This window comes from Episyrphus balteatus, chromosome 3 (assembly GCF_945859705.1).
Source record: "Episyrphus balteatus chromosome 3, idEpiBalt1.1, whole genome shotgun sequence".
Taxonomy (NCBI): Eukaryota; Metazoa; Arthropoda; class Insecta; order Diptera; family Syrphidae; genus Episyrphus; species Episyrphus balteatus.
The window spans coordinates 96127526-96150392 of NC_079136.1; the positions used below are offsets into that span (position 1 = coordinate 96127526).

Consider the following 22867-nt stretch of genomic DNA (forward strand, 5'->3'; position numbering starts at 1 on the left):
TAAAACAATATTATTTGCGCTTAAAATAAGTGGAATCCGAAAAATGAAAAGATGAAATCTTTTAAAATTAAGGTAGGTATACATCGTTTTAAAATTTATTAACTGCAACAACTAAAACAAATTTTTAAATTTGTATGGGACTTCAGATTTAGTTGCAGTTAATCATACCAATTTTCAATATAATACATAATAATGTACATAATAATTTAAAGAGCCAGTTAGTACTTAGTTTTAGCATATTAAAAATGATGAAAAAGCAATTTTATTTAAAATTCTTGGAAAACAACATTATAGCTATTTAATAACACAGTTTAAAAATACTTCATTAAATTCATTATATTAGTTTCGAAACTCATTGAATTACTTATGATTTTACTTATGCCCTTATGCAATAATGCTCATTTTGAGAATTGTAAAGTTTCTATAGGATTTCTTGGAAATTTTAATAAATTCCATTACTTGCCAATTGATTTATCTGATTTTGAAAACAAACTAAGACAAATGTTAAAGGTTATCTAATACATATACTAATTATAGTGATGGTTGTTATCAGGCTTTTTAATTAAATCAGTTCAATTTTTCAGGGGAATATAAAACCCACTTTTAATCACAAAAATTATATTCATTGATAACAAAATTGCATTTAAATTTTATGAGAATTTTTCTTAATGCCAAATGGTCAAGGCGACACGTTAGATTAGATTTTATAGTGAAGCTAAATTGTATATTTTGCGTATAACTTTTGATTATAATTTGTTTTTTTCACATTTGAATAGTCACTCAAAAAGTATGTACGTAGAATGCATTTAAACTCTCCTCTCTTTCAGTGTCAAAGTTTAAATATGTACAATGTACTGTTCATGAACATACATACTTTTAAAATATAAATTGGAAACAGGAAATACAAAAAAAGAAGCAAAATATTCAATCTCTAAATACAAATTTTGTATTTGTTTATAGATATGACAAACAAAAAACATTTTCGACTTTTTTGCTCATAAATTTTTATAACATGCCTGCATTGCAAATGATAACGTATCTTGTGGAAATTTTCCCTAATTAAATGTTCCATTGTTATGCTCCTTCTATTTGCTAACCAAAAAAAAAAAAAACTAATACCTACTGAATTCAATCACATCACACAAATAGAAACCAACATACATTTCCTCAATCACCGCCAACCGCATGAAAATTGCAAACCAAAAAAAAAAAAAAAAACAAGGTGTACTTGACGGTTGCAGCAGAACAAATCCAATACCGTTCGGTTGTAAAAGGAAATAAGGAATCAGGCGAAAAAGCTTCCACGCCAGAAGCAAACATCGTCAGAAGCAAATCCTTTATCGCGGAATCCTTTAGCTAAGAGTTTGTTTGCATGGAAACTCAACATGTTGGCATATATGGGTGCCACCACCGCACGGCACCGCACACATCATGTTACAGCGTAGCGCAATGGTGTAAATCTTGTTGTTGGATGTAACAGCAAAAAAAAAAAAATTTAAAATCTTTGTATTGATTCTTTCTCTACCTCTCTAATTGTGGGAATGTAATATCATTTTAACGCATTTTTCTAGTTCAGTGATGTTAAAGAATCAGTTTATTCTTTCTTTCGATGTATACGTACACTTCTTGGTATAAAAAAAAAAGGAAAAATAACGGATTTCGTTCGAAAAACTAAATGTTTCTTAATTTTAGCTTTTCAATATGGCTTAGTTTTTGAATTTAATTCCATATAACTGTTTCACGAAAACTACTTTTTAAATCGAAAATGTTTTCTTTTACCACAAAAAATTGGAATGCCTTTTTTACGAATTTTTCACAAAATATGAGAACTGCTCAAATGCATATTATATTATTTTTTAATGAAATCGGGTAGTTCCGAATCAGTTTTGTCAGAGTTGTTTATGAATACGGGAGTTGTCAGTCTTTGATGATTTGAGTCCTTATGAACTAAATGCTGACAAAATGATGTATCGCGGTCTTTAAGAATTTTAAATTTCCTACAACTTGAACCTTATGTATATATGTATATGTTTTTTTGTATTGTTTTTTTTTATTAGAAGTAGTGAGAAACTTCCTACTTCCTCACATAAAAATTACAATTTTTGCTACATCAAATTTGAGCTTGAAGGTGTACTTAATAAAAGTGTACAAAAATGCATAGCATTAAAAAAACACAGGAACTGCCATTGAAGGAAAAATGTAGGCAGGAAGCTTAAAGAGTAAAAAATTAGGTAATATTTTGAGACCAACAAATCAAAACGGTAGGTACTGGTACTTGTCATATAAACGGATATAGAAAAGTTACTCTTTTCTAACGATTTTGATTCAAATTTTTGTGTGTAATATTACACGTAAGAGCTAACTTGAAATAAAAACAATTTTTTTACCGTATTTAACGGTATCTGCCATAGAATGGCTTCTTTGATTTATAAATTTCTCGTAAGCGACATAGCTGATTTAAATCAAAATTTTTATACAGAAACCTTAAAACATACTAAATATTTACTAAATTTTCAAAAATCACATTTTTGGATTTTTAAAATATATTAAATTTATGAATTTTAACAAAATTTCTGTTTATCTGTGTTGAATACTATTTTCTTAAAAATGGGATAACATTTTTTTTTTTTTTTTTGAAAAATGTTAGAAAATTTGTGTAATATACAAAAAAAATATTTAAACACGTCTCAAACGATTTTCAAAAATATTTTTCTAAAAATTCCTTTTCATACAAGAACTTAAATGATATACCTACTTGGTTTTGTGTAAAAGATCATTATAAACGGTGTTTAATTAATTATAAAAATAGATTTTACTTTTTATTAATTTATGATTTATGAAATTCTTTAAAAAAATCAAATTATAAATTTTTATACAATGACACAATTACGGCAAAATGGTCAAAAACACCTGCAAAATTAAACCTTAAAAGTTTTGCTTCGCTTCCAAAGTCGTAAAAACGTGCCGTTTATCGAAATTATAAAATATAGTCATCCGTTTGTCTGGATAAAATCGGGATCGGCCGTTTAACGTTACAAAAAATATTTCGGCATTTTCTTGTTTATTTTTTTTTTTTTTCTATTAACCATAAACAAAATTACTCCCCAAAAAGTTAGTAAAGCTTACAAAACTGAATTTAAATAGTTTCGGACTCACGTAAATATAGACACATGAAGGTTAGTTGTTTTTTTATTAAAATTTATGGCTTAACAAAAATTAATACAAAATAAAACAGAAACGGTTTACCAAGAATTTCTTGTCTACAAAGTATTGTGCCATTTTTTCTTGCTAAGGTTTTCAAGTTTTACGCCATATAACCGACAATTGACTTATTGTGAACTTTTTTTATGAAAGCGCTGTTTGCGTCAAGGCCGCATTTAATAAAACGACGAAAAAATAGGTTTGAACCCATTTCACTTTCCTAAAAAAAATGAAGTAACTTTGAATGTTGTTAAGATTTTAAAATATTAATGCGCTTTCTATTAGAATCTTCAAGTCGTAATTCAAAATTCTAAATAGACAATTATAGACATTCATGAAACTATATAACATCACTGTAAATTAAATGAATTATTAATACCGCTCAAAGAATGTATAAAGTTTTTCTTTTCCCTTTCCGTTGCTTTTTTTTCCATTTCATTTCCATTCCCATTAATATTTTTTTTTTTTTTTAATAAAAACCGAGATTAATTTTTCAGTGAAAATCTTACCACCTGTCTGCTAGAGCTGCTGCAAAAGATTTGTTGTTTTGCTACGCTCTTTGAATATTTTTTATTCATTTTACCTTTACCTACCTTTAAAGAGCGGAAGGGGGTTGGAGGTTTATGGTACCTACGTCTACTTTGCGGTATTTTGGCACTTAACTGGCCGGATTATACTTATTTATTAATATTACAAAATTCTTAATTAAATACGTACGAGTGAATGTACCATACCAAATTTTGATATTTGCAAAAAAAAAATGAAACTGTGGAAAAAGTCAAGTGTATGTGTGTCTATTTCACAGCATCCACATCAAATTCCTTTACTATGTAGGAAAAAGGGTGTTGAGTCCGGAAAAACCCACTAAAGTGTGTAAAGCTGGATGGAAAAGAAAACAACAACCGGAAATCAGTTTATTGAAAAAAAAAAAAAAAAAAAAAAAAATAGACATGGAGGATTCTGGATGCTGATGAAGGTGTTGATGGCACCTAGTCGACTTGGGGGACGCGCAATGAAGATGAAGTATCTTTGTATATTGTTTCTTGTACTTTCTTTGCTACCTAATCAATAATTCAAATGGGAAATCCTATAACAATTGCTTGTTGAATGAAATCGATTTTCTTTTCCTCTTCTTGTCAATTTTCTCTCGCAATGATGCAAATACGCGAATTATTTATTTTTTTTTTCTTCTTGTTTTGTTTTGTATTTGAAAATGTATTTGAATGTTGACTTTTGTTATATTTTTTTCTGATGGCATTTTTTTTTTTGTATTTCCATTCCATTTCTGTGTTTATTTTCTTTGTGGGAATGAGAAGAAAAAGAAGATTAAGTTGGTATTTTTTTTTTTTATTATTTTCTCTTCATCTTTTTGTTGGTGTTCATTGTTTGTTAATTTAAATAGATGGATTTTATTTTATTTATAGTTTCACACTTCAGATCGCTTGATTAAAGGCGATTCTTTTTAATAATTCTAATAATAATCTTTTAATAATTCTTTTAACCCTCTGTAGACACACCTCTTTTTTGTGACGTAATAGGCACACGGGTGCGAATTTGGTTTATACTTTTTCATGTCGCTGGAACTTTTTTCGGTCACAATATTTTATAGAGAATCAAATATGAAATTGATGTAGAATATTCCGAGGAATTCGAATATTGTATTCACAATTCCGAAAAAAAAATATTTTTGCCTTTATAAAGAGACTTTTTTGTGACCACTTTTTTGAAAAATCCTAATTTTTTTTATTTTTGTCCTGCCAAATTCGCATTCTTTTAGTACTTCTAATATATCTAATTAATATTTCTAAATCTTCTGTAAATATAATTCCACAAGGACTAGAAGTTTAACTTATCTCTTCTGTAAGAAGTATGGTTAAAACCTTGGATAAATATCTAAAAATGTTATAACTACAAAAAAGAGGCATTGAGTGTATATTCGCCTCAATTGAAGCAACCTTGAGTAAAGCTTATTATTATTGTTTGTAAGTAGATTTCAAATCAGATTTTGGAAATGTGTTTTCTTCCAATTTGAAGTTAAAAATACAAAAAAATCAACACAAGCAACAGGTAAACATGAACACACACACATACCCACAAAAATAAGGTACATATTTATTTCTAAGTAGGCACATTGTTTCTACGCTCCTTATACTTTAAAAGGACATACATATTAACCAGATATTACATGGATGTTATTTTATGTACACAAATTCTTTTGATGTGAATGATGGCTTTTTTTTGTTAAAAAAAAACAAGACCATTTATGTTGTTATTTGATGTCCTCACATTACATAGCCAAAGGGCAATCGTATATATGTACGTATGTAAAATGAAGAAAGTCAAAATGTTCCTTTTGATTTTTGTTGTCTTTCCTTGGTAAAATTTTGTGATGAAATAACTTGTGATTGGGAAAAAGTCTTGTGGACTTTCCTTTGTACTTCCAATACAAAGTATTAAATTCGCCTCTTGCTATTAAAGACATCACAAATTGAACTGAGATTGAGAAGTTCTATTTTCTTTCAATTTAAATCTACCCAAAGTTTGATGAGTGGTATTGAAAGCAGATGAGAAATATTTTGTAGAGAAATAAAATATATTGTAAATTAATATTTTCTACCTACAATCGATTAGGGGAATTATTATATTCTTAAACTGAAAAAATGGTTACTTGTGTAAATTAATTAGTCTTTCTATAAAATGTATTTCTTAATTACAAAATCCCAAAAATATCATATTGAAGTTTGAAAACACCGTAATGCTGTGCTTTTTTCGAAATGGGTACCTATTCCGATTCTGTGTTGTTTCTTCAGGTGGCTTCTTTGAAATGTGAATGATGGCCTGAATTTTTTTTAGGAGTGGCAACCTCTTTTGAAAAATAGATTTTGAAACACATTAAATTACGAAAAATTTGGTTGTTTAATAAATTATTGAGTTGCAAGTTTAACTTATCTCTAAATTAAAAAAAAAAATGTATTTTATTGATGATTAACAAAAACCAAATTGTTATGATTGCTAAATATTGATTTCTTTTTTTTCGTTCTAGGTTGGTACCTACCTTTTACAACTAAAAATGGAGCTTCCATAATATTTTGTTTGATTGTAATAAATAAGGTAAGATAAACTTTAAAATTGCAATCAGACATGTTTTATGACTTGTCTTAATCCATAACAAATTTTAGTAAACATCCATGTAATAACTTTGTTTGTTTTTTTTTTTTTTTGACTAGAATTACTTTAAAAACTTTTACAATACTTTAATACCAGGATTGTTATATACATTTTTCAAAACATTTCGTGACTGTATTGTTTTTTTTTTTTTTCATTTACGACTGCAATTAAATAATTTATTTTATCTATATTATATACTTTTTTTCAGGCGAAACGAAAAATGGACAGAACTTTTTTATAAAGAATATTCATTAGATTATTTTTGACGTATTGCAAGTATTACAAACCACTCGCAATACGTTGAAACAAATCTGGTGGATGAATGAGCTTTACAAAGCTAGTTCTATCAAGTTTTTGTTTCGCCTGAAAAATATTGTTAAATGGTCTTATCTCCTTTTCAAAATAACCGATTCAACTACGAACAAAGTTTATCAGCCAGTAAAACAAAATCATACACTTAGAGTAAAAATTTAATAATACTACCAGCAAAAGTTACGCCTCCCGGAAGAATATCCGAACATTATAAATAAATAGAACCAATAGTAGAGGGCTCAAGATACATCCTTGTGGTACACCAGCAGTGGTTTCAAACCATTCTGATAATCTGGATTCTATCGAATACTGCTGCATTGGAAGACTGAAGCAACGTAGGTAAAGAAGACATACTCTAGCTCTAAAAAAAAAATTGTTCTATGTCCAGTTTTGGGTTTTTAGTTTTAAAAAAATATTTAAAAACAGTATGCACCTAATAATGAGGTAAACCTTTATATTTTATTCAAGAGAAAAGAACAAACTTTATAAAAAAAATAACTTGAATGGCCAACGAGCAGAAAATTGTCGCTTTAAACCAATTTGAAACTTAAAAATCGTCCCCTGTAAAATTTGCCTTTTGTGACTTAGAACAATTTTGCTTAACTGCGACGAAATGTAGACAAGTAGTAATTTTCATCAGGTACACTTTCGAACTTGAAAATTTCAGAAGCAAACTCTTTGGGTTTTTCACGTTACGATTACGTAAATTAATCAAAAAGTTGCTCAAATCTTCACTTAGGAAAATTTTCGAATTGACTGAAGACAATGACTTCCACCCTTTGTATCATTTAATTTTAGTTTTTTTTCGTATTTTTATTATTAAATAAAAAATATTCGGTTGCTAAATATTTCCAAATACTATCAAGGAATAAACTTTCCTAAGCTATTCGTAATAGCTTAACTTTGATTGAATAGTAAATTTGAGTTACTGGAAATAAATTTCAATGTAAACTCAAGTTTTGCCAAGTTTTGTTTTTTTTTTTACTAAAGAGGACACAAAAAACTTCAAAGCTAAAAAATTATTCACTGGAATATTAAACAAAACACTGTGTATAATAACCTTTTTTTAAAATACTAACAATTCTCTAGAAAACACAACATTTATGTTCTTAATCTTAATCTTGGCAAGAATCCCGTATAATAAACTGCTGTAGGTACACACGAACTCTACCGCAGCCTGATAACTCTTTTCAAATCGAATTAAAATTCAAAAATATGCAAACAATAAATTTAACACACAATAACGTTTCCCAAAGAAGATTATTCCTCCTTTTTTTTTTTTGTTTTACTTGCACTTGAAGTTTTTTTAAGGACAAGTTGAGGATTTGAAAAAAAAAATGAAACAGGTTATAGTTGTTTAAACTTTTGTTAAGAAAAACAAATTCTTCTTGTTTTTATTTTTCAATAATTTGAATTTTTTGTCTTAAAAATAAATCTGAGATAATAAATTAATAAATTTTAGATTAATTAACAAAAGCAAATTTAAAAGAACTTAGTTTTCGAAAATTGTTATAAATAATATTTTTGAACCAAAAAAAAAAAAAAAATTCAAATCTTCAAAATTTGTTCATTGTAAATTAATATTAGCAACATGATGTTTAGACAACGTTGTACACTTAATTTCATTTTCCGCCAAACAAATTCTAAAGATTAAATCTCTCATGTACAAAATTGTATGCATTTTAGGAGAAGCTTTTTAAGGTGATTTTCCTCTTTTAGCTATCGTGTAGATGGTTTTTTTTTTGTTGTTGTCTCAAATATTTTAAAGAGGTTTCAGCTACCATCTCAGCATAAATTTGCATTAACTTTCTAAAAACTAAAAGCAAGAGCACCAAGTACACATAACATCATCCAAGGCAATCTATCATTCATCTCAAGACTTTAAGATGATTAACCTTCACAAACAATAATTAAATAGAAAAAAAAAAAAAAATGATTATAATAAACGAGAGATAAACCATGTGTATATACTTTGGTAAGCTGCTAAAAATAGTTCTTAAATGATTTATTGTTAGCTTGTTTATTTTAAATTACTTAAAGTGATTTGAAGAAAAAAAAATGTGGATCTAACAGTTATCGCATTTCAATGGTATTTATTTTGAGTATACAAAAAAAAAATGTGTGTTAAGAAATTGAAGCATTTTTTTAAGGTTGTGGTGAATAACTACAAGCTTATAGAGTTATTGAAATCGTTTTAAGTCTTTTTTTTGGCACTACACGTGCTTAATCCTTTGATAAGTTTCTTCAAGCATCTTTAAGGTAAACAGAATTAAATAGTTGCTTAACAGCGTTTTTTCTTAACACTTTTGTATCCATTTGTTTTATTCTTTCTCTGGATAATTAATTTTCTTATAATCCACAATTTTTCTGGAAGCTCGTTAAAATCTTCATCAAAAATTTGCCTGATTTTGTTTCATTAGTTTAATATGCCTGTCATCGCAACTAAATTTTGATATTTTCCTTCTCCCTTAACGTTTGTATTGTAACCGAATTTCTTATTCACCCTTTAAATTACCCGTATTTAATGGTATTATTAATTACTGGAATATCTCTTGTATGTGGCGGACAAAAATAAGGTCCTAAAACACTTCCTTGTGGCACACCGTTTTTCTGATTTTTTCGTAAATTGAAAAATAAAAAAAAAATAATTAGTTTTCACTGTTCGATAAGGAACCAATTGAGGCAGTTTTCTGCATGAGTCAATTTTTTTTTATTAAAATTCACAGTCTGGACAAATATAGTAATTAATTTTTTAAAATATTTTTTCGGCTATTTTTAACTTTGAAATCGATTATTTCAAAAACAATTGGTTGAAATATATTGATTTAAAAACAAGAATTAAATGTACAATTCTGACTTTCGGAAAAGGTTTTAGATCTGACAAGATTTCTAAAAATCACATTTTTGTATTTTTAAAAAAATATTTCAATTTTTTTTTTAAAGGTTGTTGAATTTTTTTCGAAATTTCGTTTTTAAGTGTTAACTAAAATTTTCATAAAATTGACACATTAACTTATTTCTTGAACATTTTAAACTGTTTAAAAAAGTGTCGTACCTACCTACCTCAGCCATGTTTTGATTCTGAAATTTTTTTCCACCAGATGCTGCACATGATTTCAGAAAATCTTAAGAAGTTATTTTGATGACTGTCCTTTAAATTTCATAAAGTCATTAAACGACTTGAAATTCATTAAAAAGTACACGAAGCTTATCATTAAGGTATTTGTGTACCAAACAAAAACTACATTCAAAAATGTTGTATGTGTTTTTTTTTTTTTGTGTATATGGTTTTTTTCAATTACATCATTACAAAACTTTTTAAAACTCTGTTCAACCGCCGAAAATAAAATATTATGGAAATAAAATTAAATCCACATGAGTGTTGAGTGTGTGTGTGTAGCCTCAACTTGTATGAGCTCAGTATGTCCTATTTTATTCTGTGCCACGATATGAGGTTACCAAAAAGTCTGTAAACTTTTCTCGAGGATCCTTAGAACTCTTTTTCTAATGAACATGCTGACAGTTTTTCCTGTCTTTTTTTTTTTTTTTAGTATTTTTAATTCTCCAGTGTTTCTTGTACACAAGCATACGTCAACATTAAGCTGACAGTTAGTTTTTTTTTTGTGTAACTTGTAATAGGAAAAAATAGGGACTTTTCTTCTTATTTTTTTTTTTTTTTTGATGTCATGCCGTTTGACTGCCTGCCAGCATGTAATATGAGTTCAGTGCACTTTACTTTTGTGAGATATATAAATTCAACTAAACTCTCACACACATGTCAACAGCTAAAAATTTGGTTCAAACCTACAACAAGCCAACTGGCGGCAACCATCTAGCAGCAGTTAGCAGTTATGGCGACATCTAATGGAAAAATAAAAATGGAAATTTTTACTTGTTTTGTTTTTTTTTTTTTTTTTTTGGTGTATGCAAGTATGAAAACAGAAACGGGGCTTAAGTTGCCGCGGTACTATTTTTTAAATGCTAATCCCATGACAGTCATATTATCGCTAAATGGCTAAGAAAACGAGGAATACAAAAAAAGAAAATTAAAAAACCAAATTTGGTGTCCACATGGCAGTGGTTGGCTTGTTTTTGCTGATGGTATGTAGAGTGTGCGGTGTTTTGGCCATTTGCACTATCATCATGCCGCTCAAAGGCATAAAATTCCAATTTCAATAAATCTCCTTCTACCATCCACCATCCGGTAGGTCGGTGGTAGTGGCCAGCCCATATCTCCTTGGTTGTGTGTGTTTTTTTTTTTGAACCACCCTGTTTCCCAAAAATTTGGTGAAAAGTTTGCATTTTTTTTTTGTTTTTGTTTCGAGGAGGATTTTCTCGAATGAAAAATTGATACATTCGAAGAATAAATGCAAAAATTTGTCGCTATTTTGTTTCTCCTTCATTCCAGTCAGAAGCTGCTCTCCAACTGTACCTATAGATATATATTTGTATCTTTTGTTTGTTTTAACGGCCGGCTATGATGACGGTACAGAAAAAGAGTTATTGTTTGTGGAGAGCGAGAGAGAGGCTTTGTGCACATAAGATGGCCTCGGTCGCCATCAGCAAAGGCTTAAATGCTATTTTTGATATTCAAAATGCAATAGCATGTCTTTTTTTTTGTCTTTCCCTTTCCTTAAATGTCTGGGATTTTTACTCTTTTTTTTTTTTGTATTTATTATTTTTGGTAAAACAAAATAATTTTATATTAAGTTTGTTGATGGTACACATTTTGAAAGTTTTAATTAGCAGTCCTTTCTACTGAGAATTTGTATCTACCAGGGAGAAAGTGGACGAGAGAATTTGCTTTATTTGCTGCCATTTATTCTGCTTGGATCTTAATTTTAGCTAACGCAAATATACCCTTGTTTAACTAGAAAAGTGGTTGCAAAAATGTCCATTAACGTAAGCTGGTTTGGGTATACAAAAAAATGCAAAAAATAAAACGTCTTAAGGATATCCAGGAATTGTTTGAAAAAAAGAGTGTTCCTCAAGGTTTATTTATCTCTTTTGAGTTGGTGCATTAAATTTATTCTTAATTATTAATTGTCACTGTCTTATGTTTCACTCCTACTAATAACTTACTAAATTAAGTTGAATAGAGTAGTGATTACTACTCAAGAAAGACACTAAAAATAAATCTATTTGTACTTATTTCTTATTGCATTTTGTTAAGTTTTTATAAATGTTTTCTTTTAAAGACAGTGTGAATTATAAAAACAGAAAAAAATCCTTAAAACTGGTTTTCAATTGACTATTGTTTGGATACAATATTTTCCTTGGAACTATAGCGACGAGCTTTCCCACTAATCTTCTACTTTATTGGCCACCAGAACTGTGCCAACACTTTGTTCGATAACACTAGTTTACAAAAATTTTTGTTTGCTCTTTAATTGCCGTTATAATTTTTGTATAGATTGTTCAACTGAAAACTCGAAAATCATATCTAAAAAATTTTTATAGATAGGTTTTCGAGACATGATTTTTCAAAATTGTTTGTCCTTGTTTTTCCATGCATATTTATTAATCCGGTTATAATCTGAACAAAAAACTGAAAGCTGGCATTAAAATGCAAGAAACACTAGAATAACTCTCAAGGTCAGATAAAAAATCGATTTCTAAAGGAAATTTTTGACAAAAAAAATTTTAAATTTTTCGAACCCTCGTAGTTATAAATTTTGTATGTGTAGACTTATCCCTGACAAAGATAAAATATACTTTTCTTTAAAATCTATGGATTAATGATAAAAATATGGCTATTTTTGTAACGTGAACAAATTTCGACCCTTTTTGTTACTACTTGAAAAGCAAGTCGATTTTGAAAATTTTATCCAAATATCTTTTTATAGAAAATTAAAATTAAAAGATCCTTTTTAAATAAAAAAAAAATTGTACAAAAATAAAGAAAATCTGTAAAAAGAAAGATTTGACGCACTCGGTTCAAGTTACAACTAATAGGTATCAAACTTTCTAAAAAGTTTAGGTAAAAATGATTTCTTCAAATCACACATTTTTCGTGGAAAAAGCGGACAAAATTTACTTTTTTTTTCTTTACACATGATAATGTTAATATTTTTACATGACAACCTATACTAAATTTTATATCATCTGAAAGCTTATTTTAGCTTTCAATATTCACCTCAATCATATTTGTTTGACATCTACAAAAAAAACTAGAATTTTTTGAATGCAACCAATTTTCATGAAAAAAAAACTTTTTCTTCCATCTCTATTGGGTTAATTTTTTTATTTGACAACTTATTATAAATTTTAAATCATTGGAAAGCTTATCAGTTTACCTTTAAACCATATCTATACGACACCTACAAAATAGTTACAGTTTTTTAAAGACAACCATGTCAAAATTAAAACTGAGACTACGGTAGGGTTGCCAGATATATTTTGACGAAACTAGTAATCGAGATGTAAAATCCCGGACTTTCCCGGACAAATAAGGACACAAAAAAGAGTACAAAACTAGGACAAAAGGAATGCATAGTTTTATAAAAACAAAAAAAAAGCGGAACAATCTTTTCAAAATTTAACTAAAAATCACATCTTTAACCCTTGTTCCCGTAGCATTTTTTTCTTATTTTATTCACAAAAAAAAAAAAAATAAAAGTAAAAATTTTAGCTAATATTACAAAAGTTGGAATGTAGTTACAGTAAAAAATTTAAAATTCCATTAAAATCCAATTGCTCAAAATTTTAAACGATTTAGAGCCAATTTTTCAATCTTCTGATAAAAGGTCAGTTAACTGTTCGACGAATAAAGTTATTAGGCTCATAAACAATCGGATAAAAATATTGAATTTTTTAATCAAGAATAATATATTCTACAGAATAAAGCTAGAATTACATCGAAACACAAAGTGAAAAAAAGTTTAAAAAGTAAACAAAAGTATACAAAAAAACAAAAACATTGATGTGACATTTAAAAATTTAAATTATTTGAAAAATAAGAAACTTTTTTTCACTTTGTGTTTCTATGTAGTTCAGGCTTAACAAAAAAAAATTGTCAAATTCAAAAATATTTAAAATAAAACGTCATTTTTATTCATGTTTTTTTTTTGTTTTCTTGTGTTCCACTGTATTTTTTTCAAAATTCTTTCAAAACAGCTTTGACAACTGACACAATATTTTTGTTGAGTTTATTCCTTAGAATAATTTTTATTCGTCTCTGAAAGAAGCAGATAGTTTTATTCTAAGGAATAAGCTATATCTGCTTGTTGAAAAATTGATTTTTTCTCTATTTTTTCTAAATGACTGTTTAACTGACTATTGAAAAATTGGCCCTTAGTTAAATGCTAATAGAATTTTTAGTAAGTTACTATTTAAGTTAAGAAATGGTCTTTTTGACTTAGCAACTTACTTACGCGGCCTTATATTTTTCTTAAACGTTTAAAATTTTGCTACTTGAGTCTTACAATAAGGTACCTACTGTAATAGATAATAAAATTTAAATAAAACTCAGGCTTCAAAAGAGTACAATCCCGGACAATTGATAGAAACTATCCCGGACGTCCCCCACACAGCCAAAAAAGAGTACATGTACGGGAAAACCCAGACGCATGGCAACCCTAGACTACGGTACTTCCCTCACTGGTGGCTGGTGTAGGCAAACGATCTCCCACCATATACATACATAGACTTTAAGCGAACCACCCACATGGGTGGTAGGTATCGGTTTTTTTTTCTTTACGAAATTTCTTGATTCGGTCCCCGCGTTCAAAGTCCATGATACAATTAATCCAATAGATAAAAAACCGAAAAACCGATCTTTTTGTTGTTGTTTTTGACGTGATAACGTCTTATAAATCGATGAACCATGGCAGCCACCACAAAAAAGTGACTCCATTTTCTAACGTTATTCTCGCACTTTCGCAATGCGGCAAAAAATTTCAATTCAAAATTAAAAATCAACTATTAAAGATACAAAAATCTTCTATAGCTTATTTGAAAGATAATAACCTAAAGCTTAATCCAAATGAAGGATTTTTAAAAATTCCGTCATTTAATAGGGTAAAACGCAAAGATGAAATTTAGGCTAAAATCTAAACGCGAAGTTGTAGAGAATTGATTTTTTTTTTGCTATAGATAGATGAGACTAATTTAAGAATAACTGCATTTAAGAAAAAATTCCAAAAAATTTTTAAACTAAGCTAAAACGTTTTATTTGAATGTTGTACACGTGTTGGGGCTATGACAAAATGATGATTTTGGGTAAAAAATTTTTTTTTGACAATTCTAAAGATGGCTCCGTGAAGCCAGAACTGCGACCTCAAAATTTTTGAACCAAATTTGTCTAATTCGTTTGTCCACCGTTTGTCCATGTTTGTCCACCCAAAATTTTCGTTTGTCCACCCTTCAAAAAATTTTTAGAGCAAATTCTTTTTTTTTTATAGGAAGTCTGAAAAATGAAAAATCGTCTAAAACGGTCAAATTTTGAGATAGGCGTATAAAACCAACTGCAATCGTTTGTCCACCTCGAGTTCTATATACATACCAAATATTATCGTTTTTCCACCCCCCGTTTAGGAGCAATTTAAAAAACAAATTTTGCACTGAAAAATTAAAACTCCCCTAAAATCCCCAAAAATCAATTTTCATCAAAAATTCAAACTGCTGTCGTTTGTCCACCTCGAGTTCTTTACGTATACCAAAAATCATCGTTTGTCCACCCTCTGTTTAGGAGATATTCCAAAAAGAATTTTTTTATAGCAACTTAAAAAAAGTACGCATACACCACAGTGTACCTCTACTGAAAATTAAAAAGTCCTCAAAAATTATTATTTTCCAAAAATTCAAACGGCAATCGTTTGTCCACCTCGAGAAATGTATACAAACAAAAAATCATCGTTTGTCCACCCTACGTTTAGGAGATATTCAAAAAACAAAATTTGTACTGAAAATTTCAAAGTCCCATAAAATCTCCAAAAATTGACTTTTTTCAAAATTTCAAATTTCTGTCGTTTGTCCACCTCGAGTTCTATACGTATACCAAAAATTGCCGTTTGTCCACCCTACGTTTAAAAGATATTCAAAAAACAAATTTTGTACTGAAAATTTCAAAGTCCCATAAAATCTGACTTTTTTCAAAATTTTAAATTTCTGTCGTTTGTCCACCACGAGTTCTACACGTATGCTAAAAATCGTCGTTTGTCCACCCTACGTTTAAAAGATATTCAAAAAACAAAATTTGTACTGAAAATTTCAAAGTCCCATAAAATCTCCAAAATTTGACTTTTTTCAAAATTTTAAATTTCTGTCGTTTGTCCACCTCGAGTTCTATACGTATACCAAAAATCGTCGTTTGTCCACCCTACGTTTAAAAGATATTCAAAAGACAAAATTTGTACTGAAAATTTCAAAGTCCCATAAAATCTCCAAAATTTGACTTTTTTCAAAATTTTAAATTTCTGTCGTTTGTCCACCTCGAGTTCTATACGTATACCAAAAATTGTCGTTTGTCCACCATACGTTTAAAAGATATTCAAAAAACAAATTTTGTACTGAAAATTTCAAAGTCCCATAAAATCTCCAAAAATTTACTTTTTTCAAAATTTCAAATTTCTGTCGTTTGTCCACCTCGAGTTCTATACGTATACCAAAAATCGTCGTTTGTCCACCCTACGTTTAAAAGATATTCAAAAGACAAAATTTGTACTGAAAATTTCAAAGTCCCATAAAATCTCCAAAATTTGACTTTTTTCAAAATTTTAAATTTCTGTCGTTTGTCCATCTCGAGTTCTATACGTATACCAAAAATCGTCGTTTGTCCACCCTACGTTTAAAAGATATTCAAAAGACAAAATTTGTACTGAAAATTTCAAAGTCCCATAAAATCTCCAAAAACTGACTTTTTTCAAAATTTCAAATTTCTGTCGTTTGTCCACCTCGAGTTCTACACGTATGCCAAAAATCGTCGTTTGTCCACCCTACGTTTAAAAGATATTCAAAAAACAAAATTTGTACTGAAAATTTCAAAGTCCCATAAAATCTCCAAAATTTGACTTTTTTCAAAATTTTAAATTTCTGTCGTTTGTCCACCTCGAGTTCTATACGTATACCAAAAATCGTCGTTTGTCCACCCTACGTTTAAAAGATATTCAAAAGACAAAATTTGTACTGAAAATTTCAAAGTCCCATAAAATCTCCAAAATTTGACTTTTTTCAAATTTCAAATTTCTGTCGTTTGTCCACCACGAGTTCTACACGTATGCCAAAAATCGTCGTTTGTCCACCCTACGTTTAAAAGATATTCAAAAAACAAAATTTGTACTGAAAATTTCAAAGTCCCATAAAATCTCCAAAATTTGACTTTTTTCAAATTTCAAATTTCTGTCGTTTGTCCACCTCGAGTTCTATACGTATACCAAAAATCGTCGTTTGTCCACCCTACGTTTAAAAGATATTCAAAAGACAAAATTTGTACTGAAAATTTCAAAGTCCCATAAAATCTCCAAAATTTGACTTTTTTCAAAATTTTAAATTTCTGTCGTTTGTCCACCACGAGTTCTACACGTATGCCAAAAATCGTCGTTTGTCCACCCTACGTTTAAAAGATATTCAAAAAACAAATTTTGTACTGAAAATTTCAAAGTCCCATAAAATCTCCAAAAATTGACTTTTTTCAAAATTTCAAATTTCTGTCGTTTGTCCACCTCGAGTTCTATACGTATACCAAAAATCGTCGTTTGTCCACCCTACGTTTAAAAGATATTCAAAAGACAAAATTTGTACTGAAAATTTCAAAGTCCCATAAAATCTCCAAAATTTGACTTTTTTCAAAATTTTAAATTTCTGTCGTTTGTCCATCTCGAGTTCTATACGTATACCAAAAATCGTCGTTTGTCCACCCTACGTTTAAAAGATATTCAAAAGACAAAATTTGTACTGAAAATTTCAAAGTCCCATAAAATCTCCAAAAATTTACTTTTTTCAAAATTTCAAATTTCTGTCGTTTGTCCACCTCGAGTTCTATACGTATACCAAAAATCGTCGTTTGTCCACCCTACGTTTAAAAGATATTCAAAAGACAAAATTTGTACTGAAAATTTCAAAGTCCCATAAAATCTCCAAAATTTGACTTTTTTCAAAATTTTAAATTTCTGTCGTTTGTCCATCTCGAGTTCTATACGTATACCAAAAATCGTCGTTTGTCCACCCTACGTTTAAAAGATATTCAAAAGACAAAATTTGTACTGAAAATTTCAAAGTCCCATAAAATCTCCAAAATTTGACTTTTTTCAAATTTCAAATTTCTGTCGTTTGTCCACCACGAGTTCTACACGTATGCCAAAAATCGTCGTTTGTCCACCCTACGTTTAAAAGATATTCAAAAGACAAAATTTGTACTGAAAATTTCAAAGTCCCATAAAATCTCCAAAATTTGACTTTTTTCAAAATTTTAAATTTCTGTCGTTTGTCCATCTCGAGTTCTATACGTATACCAAAAATCGTCGTTTGTCCACCCTACGTTTAAAAGATATTCAAAAGACAAAATTTGTACTGAAAATTTCAAAGTCCCATAAAATCTCCAAAAATTTACTTTTTTCAAAATTTCAAATTTCTGTCGTTTGTCCACCTCGAGTTCTATACGTATACCAAAAATCGTCGTTTGTCCACCCTACGTTTAAAAGATATTCAAAAGACAAAATTTGTACTGAAAATTTCAAAGTCCCATAAAATCTCCAAAATTTTACTTTTTTCAAAATTTTAAATTTCTGTCGTTTGTCCACCTCGAGTTCTATACGTATACCAAAAATCGTCGTTTGTCCACCCTACGTTTAAAAGATATTCAAAAGACAAAATTTGTACTGAAAATTTCAAAGTCCCATAAAATCTCCAAAATTTGACTTTTTTCAAATTTCAAATTTCTGTCGTTTGTCCACCACGAGTTCTACACGTATGCCAAAAATCGTCGTTTGTCCACCCTACGTTTAAAAGATATTCAAAAAACAAAATTTGTACTGAAAATTTCAAAGTCCCATAAAATCTCCAAAATTTGACTTTTTTCAAATTTCAAATTTCTGTCGTTTGTCCACCTCGAGTTCTATACGTATACCAAAAATCGTCGTTTGTCCACCCTACGTTTAAAAGATATTCAAAAGACAAAATTTGTACTGAAAATTTCAAAGTCCCATAAAATCTCCAAAATTTGACTTTTTTCAAAATTTTAAATTTCTGTCGTTTGTCCACCACGAGTTCTACACGTATGCCAAAAATCGTCGTTTGTCCACCCTACGTTTAAAAGATATTCAAAAAACAAATTTTGTACTGAAAATTTCAAAGTCCCATAAAATCTCCAAAAATTGACTTTTTTCAAAATTTCAAATTTCTGTCGTTTGTCCACCTCGAGTTCTACACGTATGCCAAAAATCGTCGTTTGTCCACCCTACGTTTAAAAGATATTCAAAAAAACAAATTTTGTACTGAAAATTTCAAAGTCCCATAAAATCTCCAAAAATTGACTTTTTTCAAAATTTTAAATTTCTGTCGTTTGTCCACCACGAGTTCTACACGTATGCCAAAAATCGTCGTTTGTCCACCCTACGTTTAAAAGATATTCAAAAAACAAATTTTGTACTGAAAATTTCAAAGTCCCATAAAATCTCCATAATATCTCCTAAACGTAGGGTGGACAAACGACGATTTTTTGTTTATATCCATTTCTCGAGGTGGACAAACGATTGCCGTTTGAATTTTTGAAAAAAAGTAATTTTTGAGGATTTTGAAATTTTCACTCTGGTGTATGCGTAATATTTTTTTTCGATTTCTTAGTACAAAATTTGTTTTTTGAATATCTTCTAAACGGAGGGTGGACAAACGACGATTTTTGGCATACGTGTAGAACTCGTGGTGGACAAACGACAGAAATTTAAAATTTTGAAAAAAGTCAAATTTTGGAGATTTTATGGGACTTTGAAATTTTCAGTACAAAATTTGTTTTTTGAATATCTTTTAAACGTAGGGTGGACAAACGACAATTTTTGGTATACGTATAGAACTCGAGGTGGACAAACGACAGAAATTTGAAATTTTGAAAAAAGTCAATTTTTGGAGATTTTATGGGACTTTGAAATTTTCAGTACAAATTTTGTTTTTTGAATATCTCCTAAACGTAGGGTGGACAAACGATGATTTTTTGTTTGTATACATTTCTCGAGGTGGACAAACGATTGCCGTTTGAATTTTTGAAAAATAATAATTTTGAGGACTTTTTAATTTTCAGTAGAGGTACACTGTGGTGTATGCGTACTTTTTTAAGTTGCTATAAAAAAATTCTTTTTGGAATATCTCCTAAACAGAGGGTGGACAAACGATGATTTTTGGTATACGTAAAGAACTCGAGGTGGACAAACGACAGCAGTTTGAATTTTTGATGAAAATTGATTTTTGGGGATTTTAGGGGAGTTTTAATTTTTCAGTGCAAAATTTGTTTTTTAAATTGCTCCTAAACGGGGGGTGGAAAAACGATAATATTTGGTATGTATATAGAACTCGAGGTGGACAAACGATTGCAGTTGGTTTTATACGCCTATCTCAAAATTTGACCGTTTTAGACGATTTTTCATTTTTCAGACTTCCTATAAAAAAAAAGAATTTGCTCTAAAATTTTTTTGAAGGGTGGACAAACGAAAATTTTGGGTGGACAAACATGGACAAGCGGTGGACAAACGAATTAGACAAATTTGGTTCAAAAATTTTGAGGTCGCAGTTCTGGCTTCACGGAGCCTCTAAAGATGCCAGGTGAAAGATGAGGGAAAAAAAATTAGGATTCTGATACGAATTTTTTTCCAACACTCTGCGTTTCGAAATATGAATTTTTGAAAAACACCTTGTTTTTTAGGGATATTTTTGGGTAATTTGGTAATGATTTTTAGCTTTTTTTTGGAGCGTTCAAAAAATCTCAAACTTATAGGACATGTAGGTTTTCGCCTTATGCATTCATGTGCAAAGACTTGAAAACGTTAAATGAGTTTTGATTGAATAACGGAAGAAACAAGTTTTTAAAAAACACGTTTTTTGACCGTTTTTAACCGATTTTCATCGTTTTTTTATTTTTATCTTTTTTTCTTTAATAGATACAGGAATAAAATATCTTGAGTAATGATAGACCATGACTACGACCATATGTGTGCGAAGTTTCAATCATTTTCGTAAACACAATTTTGAGATAACGGTAAAATAAAATTTTAGAATTCAACAGGTTATAACTTTTGTAAAAGAGCAGATAGAAATTTTATTAAACTTTTATGAGCATTCTGATACAATTACCTTTCATTTGGTATATCACACATAACGGTAGACTAACTACAAGCTTCACAATGTCAAATCAAGAAACTTGCGAAAAACCTCAAAACACCATTGGAGATCTGTTGATCATGAACAGCCACCAGTGTGGGAAGTACCGTAATCTCAGTCTGGAAATTCGACATGGTTGAAAATTCTTACTTTTCTTGTAGTCATCTATGAAATAAGATTAATACGTCATATGAAAGGTGAAATAATAAGCTTTCATTATGGTGTAAAAATTTGTATAGGTTGTCTTTGAAAAAAATTGATAAAATAGCTTGAGGACATAAAAATAAATGTTTTTTTTGCTTTTTTTAATGAAATTTGATCGAGTTCAAAAAATTCTAGCTCTTTTTGTAGATGTCTCATAGACCTGATCGATATATATATTTTGAGCTAAGACATTAAGCTTTCAGATGGTTTTTTATAGGTTGTAAGGGAAAAAAAATAGAATTAAGATAAAAGATAAAAATTCATGTTATTTTTGCTTTTTTTGATGAAAATGATTGTTTTCAATAAATTATTTTTATACTTTTTGCGCATTCTTAAGAAGAAATACTTGGTAATGAGAAAATAAAAAAGGTATTTTTTTTTTAGCTTTTTCTTGTAAATTATGATTGTTTGAAATAAGTAAACGCTTCAATTGACCCATTTTAAACAAAAGCACACAACCTGTTTTCTGACGACGTTATCACGTAAAATCATCGTCCGTATACCGGCTTTACAAACAACCTCTTTTTTGCTATGCTTTCTGTCCATTTATTAGGCATGCGGTGTAAGCTTGAAAACAACAATCATAAGTAGTCTAAACCTGAAGTCTTCCATTCATTTCCAAAACTCTGAAGGTATTTCGTCTGACCCAACAGCTTTTCCCTTTTTGGAGCTATTTAACCGCCTCAGTAAGTTCTTCAACTGTGACGTTGGATAATTCGTCTGAATTCCCGCTCTCAAAAATGGTGCATTCGAACCCTTTTTTGAATTTTGAACTTCAGAGGCTAGACACGTTCTATTCCCAAGACCTGTTTTGTTTGAAAACCTTCTCTATTGTACTCTTTAACCTTCCGGTGTAAAATGTTGTCGTATGTATCCCTCTCATGAGCCTTTCCAGTTTCGGCATCCAAACTAAAATTGTTGTTGGAAGCTTTTTGTAGCTGCATCTTGAAAGGGCATTTATGTTTTGATTTTGATTCTCTTCATCTCCCTGATCAATTTTTTTTTACTACTTAGAAATACGACTATGAAATACAGTGCTTATCATACCAGTTTGTAGGGTTTTATACAAGGATTTTTACCAAGTGAAGCCCGAATGCCATTGCTTTGACAATAAATCATTATTCTTCCCCAAATACGGATTTTAATTTGTTGCCTATAAAATGCTAAACAAAAGCCAGAGGAGCTTTTGAAAAGTTTTGATTTTCAAGATTTTGCAGTTGATGTAAAAGTTACCTTACCTACTTTGTTTAACATAAAACACTCTTATATGAAATCTAAAATTTTTCCTTGTAAATTATCTCTTAAAACTTAAGTAGTTACCCTAATAGAATATTCAAAAGAGGTCAAGTTTGTTGAATCATTAAAAAAAACAAAATTTTAAATTTACTCTAAAACTATGTACCTCTACCTGCCAACCCTCACAAATCTTTCTCCTGAAAAAAAAACTTAAGTATAATTTCTATCACTTGTTAGTTCTTTAAATAAGCGCCTCTTTATAGCTCGTCCGCGCTTAAATTAGGTAAAATTGCTACGCAAGGATTCATAATTAGCTCGCCCACGAATGTGTGCCACTTTGCGAAAAGAGAACTCTTAGTATATATATCTATATGCTATTCGTGCTTTTTGACGAATAAAGTGCATGGAGAGGCAAACTACAAAATCGTGTCATATCATTGAA

General features: G+C 29.4%; 1 protein-coding gene across 1 annotated transcript in view; it reads left to right on the forward strand.

Annotated features, from left to right (window-relative positions):
- The first annotated feature begins 6244 nt into the window (after window positions 1-6244).
- Window positions 6245-22867, forward strand: part of LOC129914753 (furin-like protease 1) — a 354485-nt gene continuing 337862 nt past the window's right edge. The window contains exon 1 of the mRNA XM_055994116.1: window positions 6245-6312. The gene's annotated coding sequence lies outside the window, so the exon portion shown is untranslated. The remainder of the gene's footprint in view (window positions 6313-22867) is intronic.